General features: G+C 42.2%; 1 long non-coding RNA gene across 9 annotated transcripts in view; it reads right to left on the bottom strand.

The window, feature by feature from the left end:
* LOC135091877 (uncharacterized) overlaps positions 1 to 5,000 on the bottom strand; it is a 231,607-nt gene that overhangs the window by 91,733 nt on the left and 134,874 nt on the right. For all 9 annotated transcript variants that reach the window (XR_010262669.1, XR_010262671.1, XR_010262670.1 and 6 more), the window contains one exon: positions 4,698 to 4,914. This is a non-coding gene — a long non-coding RNA (uncharacterized LOC135091877). The remainder of the gene's footprint in view (positions 1 to 4,697; positions 4,915 to 5,000) is intronic.

Here is a 5,000-nt window from a genome sequence, read left to right as displayed (position 1 = left end):
AGAGAGAGAGAGAGAGAGAGAGAGAGAGAGAGAGAGAGAGAGAGAGAGAGAGAGAGAGAGAGAGAGGGGGGGGAAGGAGGAAATAAATGGTAAGGCTGTAGAAGAAGGAAATGTTTTGTTCTTGTTGTTTGTTTGTTGTTTTTGTTTGTTGCTGTTGGTGCTATTATTATCATTATTATTATTATTATTATTAGTAGTAGTAGTAGTAGTAGTAGTAGTATCATTGTTACGGCTACTACTCCTTTTACTACTACTACTACTACTACTACTACTACTACTACTACTACTACTACTGGTATTATGCGGAAAGGAAGTCTGGTAAGTAATATAGCAACATTCTCTCTCTCTCTCTCTCTCTCTCTCTCTCTCTCTCTCTCTCTCTCTCTCTCTCTCTCTCTCTCTCTCTCTCTCTCTCTCAGTCATAAACGTCACCCAACACTTGAAGGCGATTTAGGAGATACTCGATACTGTGACCTCCTCCTCCTCCTCCTCCTCCTCCTCCTCCTCCTCCTCCCCCTTCTTCCTTCTTGACGGGGATGGAGTGATGCGGGCTTTACTGCTGCATCCCCCCCTCCTCTCTCTCTCTCTCTCTCTCTCTCTCTCTCTCTCTCTCTCTCTCTCTCTGTCTCTCTCTCTCTCTCTGTAACACAAAACCAAAAGCCAAGTTTATAGACACATACTTCTTCAGTCACACCCTCCTCCTCCTCCTCCTCCTCCTCCTCCTCTTCTTCTTCCTGTTTGTCTCCCTTCTCTTCCGCATTGTTGATATTGTTTGTTATTTTTATAAAGAAAAAATTAAAGGAACTATTTGAAGACTGCCTAAAAAAACTAATAATTCTTTTTATTGTAATTTATCTTAAATGTGATATTGTTAAAAACACCATATTTTCTTTTTTTTTTTTAGTGATAGTTGAAAAATCTAAAATATCATAATTACAACTGAAATAACAACAGTAATAATTAAAAGCTCAATTGAAATATTACTTTTTTTTTCATTATATTATTCATCTTTCATCTTCTTCTCCTCTACTTCCATTCACGTCTCCAAATTATCACTTTCTCCTCCTTCTTCTATCCTTCCTTTTACATCAACATAATATTCTCTCTATCTATCATTTTCCTTAATTCGTAAATCCATTTTCTCTTATGCTTCCTCTTCATTTCAAAACATATAATTTCTATTTCATGTTTCCTTCTCTCCTTTTTTCCCCTCTCCCTTCCTTCCCTTTATTTCATTATTTACTCCTCTCTGAATCTTTTCTTTCTTTATCCACTTCATCTCTTTATTCCTCTCTTTTCAATCTCAGCCTATTCTTCTTCCCTTTTTCCTTGCCTTTTAAATTTATCCTCAATTCTTCTATCCCTTTTTTTCCCTTTCTCTATCCATTCCTTCCCTTTTCAACGTTCCCTTGTCCTCTAAACCTATCCCTCTCTTTCACATCCATCCCTACCTTTCCCTTCCTCTTTACCTAACCTATCCCCTCCCTCCTACTGCTGCCCTTCCACCCTCCTGCTACTCCTGCCTAACCTATCCTCCCTCTCCTCTCCTCCCGCCGCCCTTCCCGCTCACTAACTGCCTCCCGCACACGCCATAATCAACTTTTGGTCCAGCGGTGGGATTATAGACACCCTGATAGTGACCAAGTGGTGAGATTAATGGGCCAGGAGGCAGTGAGTGTGATATGATAAACTTCAGCGGATGTGATGGTCTGTGTGTGTGTGTGTGTGTGTGTGTGTGTGTGTGTGGGGCAATGACCGTGCTGTAGCCTCTTTCATGTGTGTGTGTGTGTGTGTGTGTGTGTGTGTGTGTGTGTGTGTGTGTGTGTGCAGGGTAATGGCCGTGCACACTTACTTACATGGGGTAGTCTCGTTCATGTATTCGTGTGTGTGTGTGTGTGTGTGTGTGTGTGTGTGTGTGTGTGTGTGTGTGTGTGTGTGTGTGTGTGTGTGTGTGTGTGTGTGTGTGTGTGTATTCAAGCCGTAGTGGGAGGTTCGGCCCTTTAGTAACCGCTATCTCTCTCTCTCTCTCTCTCTCTCTCTCTCTCTCTCTCTCTCTCTCTCTCTCTCTCTCTTTAGCAGCTAACTGAAACAAACCTGAGGAAACGTATAACTGTGATAACCAAATTGACACACACACGCACACACGCACACGCACACACACACACACACACAGACACACATACATACACCTGTGCCCTTCTCACCTGTCCGCTAATTGGAAGGAGAGCAAGTTTATCACCCTAAGCCATCGATCACTATATTCAGACCACACCCTGACGCAAAACTCATATTTCAACTACCATGGAAGGGTGAAGGGAGAGAGAGGGAGAGGAAGGGAGAGGGAGGGAGAGGAGTATAATATGAGATGACACACGAGGGAGGGTAGAGAAGGATGGAATAGGTGAGAGAGAGAGAGAGAGAGAGAGAGAGAGAGAGAGAGAGAGAGAGAGAGAGAGAGAGAGAGAGAGAGAGAGAGAGAGAGAGAGAGAGAGAGAGAGAGAGAGGGAGGGAGGGAGGGAGGGAGGGAGGGAGGGAGGGAGGTGTGTGTGTGTGTGTGTGTGTGTGTGTGTGTGTGTGTGTGTGTGTGTGTGTGTGTGTGTGTGTGTGTGTGTGTGTGTGTGTGTGTGTGTGTGTGTGTGTGTAACCCTTTGCCTCCTGAGAACTGAAACAAAAGAAAGACGAACATACTAAAGAAAAATAACAATAACAACAACAGAAAGAAAGAAGCAACAAGTTATTTTGGAGAGAGAGAGAGAGAGAGAGAGAGAGAGAGAGAGAGAGAGAGAGAGAGAGAGAGAGAGAGAGAGAGAGAGAGAGAGAGAGAGAGAGACGGGAAATGGGAGGAAGATTAAAGAGAAGGAAGGGAGAATGAAAGAGAAAGGAGAAAGATGAAGAATTATGGCACGAGAGAGAGAGAGAGAGAGAGAGAGAGAGAGAGAGAGAGAGAGAGAGAGAGAGAGAGAGAGAGAGAGAGAGAGAGAGAGAGAGAGAGAGAGAGAGAGACTTGCTATACATGTGACTCCATCAAACCTATTATATCTGTCTGTTAGTTTGATCTCAAGAGGGGAGGGACGAGGGGAGAGAAGAAGAGGAGAAAAGGGGAAGGGAGAGGGGAAGAGGGAGGACGAGAGGGAAGAGAAGACAAGAGGATGACACAAAATGAATGGGAAAGAAAAGAAAATAGAAAGAGGAAGAGGAAGATAAAATAACAGGAAGGAAAAGAAGAGGAAGGGGAGATAAAAGAGAGGAGAAAAAATAGAAGAGGAAAAGGGTAGAAATGGGGATGGAGAGGAGGGGAGAGGGAGGAATCTAAGGGAGAGGAATGGGAGCTACGAGGGAAGGGAGGGAGGGATGGAAAGAGGAGGGGTGTGAATGGTGGTGGTGGTGGTGGTGGTGGTAGTGGTGGTGGTGAGGTAACATTATGATGATACATGTGGCAGCCATAAAGAGAGTAGTGGTGGTGGTGGTGGTAGTGGTGGTGATAGTGGTGGTGGTGTTGGTGGTGTTGCTTGTGTGTATGTGTGTGTGTGTGTGTATGTGTGTGCGTGCGTGTGTGTGGAGAGAGTAACAGACTTACGTATAATGAAAATAAATCGAAAACCTGAATGAGGTCAATAATAATCATAACCATTAGATGCAACAACAACAACAACAAATAATAATAATAATAATAATAATAATAATAATAATAATAATAATAATAATAATAATAATAATAATAATAGCAGCACTATCACTCATTATTCGTATCACTTAACTACTTAACTAACATGAATACAAGAAAACAGAACAAAAAAAATTATATATATATATATATATATATATATATATATATATATATATATATATATATATATATATATATATATATATATATATATATATATATATATATATATATATATATATATATATATATATATATATATATATACAACACAACAACACTCACTAGCACACCGTAACACAACACAAAACACCACAAAATTTTCCACCATCACAAATCAACACACACAACACAGAAAAACACCCTAAAAAACACAGCAAAACTAACACAGACTGAGAAGTAAAAAAAACACAGCGAATCACAGCAAACTAACACAAACCCACACAACAACACAACAAAAACACGAAACACAGCATCACAGCAACTCACAGCATACCCACCGATAAAGCAGAACGAAGCGCCGCACAGCAGACACAGCGACACAGCAAGGACACAGAGCAACATGAGTCTGTAGCAACAAGAGACACAGAGGGAAGCGACAACCACCACCGCTGTCGCCTCGTGCCGCCCGCTACGTGACGGAGTGAAATCGATCAAACATCGCTTTCCTTCACCGCCGATCCGCCAAAACAACCATGCTTTACCCTCTTCACCAGCAACTACAGTGACTACCTACATACACACACACACGCACACACACACACAGGAATAAGACACTGAATTTTTCGTTTTTCTCCTCCGTATCGCTAAATAAATCGTGTTTTTTCCCGTTTTTTCTGTTTTTTTGTCTAATTAATTTTTGTTGTTGTCCTTTTCCTGCTCTCTCTCTCTCTCTCTCTCTCTCTCTCTCTCTCTCTCTCTCTCTCTCTCTCTCTCTCTCTCTCTCGCACACGCACGCACGCACAAAAGCAAGTTAAAATTACCACTTTAATTTCTCCTTTCCTTTATACAACACAAATATTTTCTTTACCTTATCTCCTTTCCGTCTCACTCTTGTCCTCCGTTGCGGCCAGTGAAGAGTAGACAGCGAGGCAGAGAGAGGCAGACACAGAGAGGCGGCGGGGCAACAGACAAGGCAAGGAGCAGAGATGGGGGGAAGATAAAGCCGTACATCTTCTTTCCTTCTTCTTACTGGTGTTCTTTTCTCCTCAAAATTTCCCTCTTATTTCTTGAGGTCACCATCTTTCCTGCAACACGAAGTGAATTACGTCAAGGAAGGAAGAGAAGGAATGTTTTGCACCTGTTTATTACTGAGAGAGAGAGAGAGAGAGAG

Source organism: Scylla paramamosain, chromosome 38, assembly GCF_035594125.1.
Source record: "Scylla paramamosain isolate STU-SP2022 chromosome 38, ASM3559412v1, whole genome shotgun sequence".
In the NCBI taxonomy this organism is placed as follows: domain Eukaryota; kingdom Metazoa; phylum Arthropoda; class Malacostraca; order Decapoda; family Portunidae; genus Scylla; species Scylla paramamosain.
This window is presented reverse-complemented; position numbering and strand designations above follow the sequence as displayed.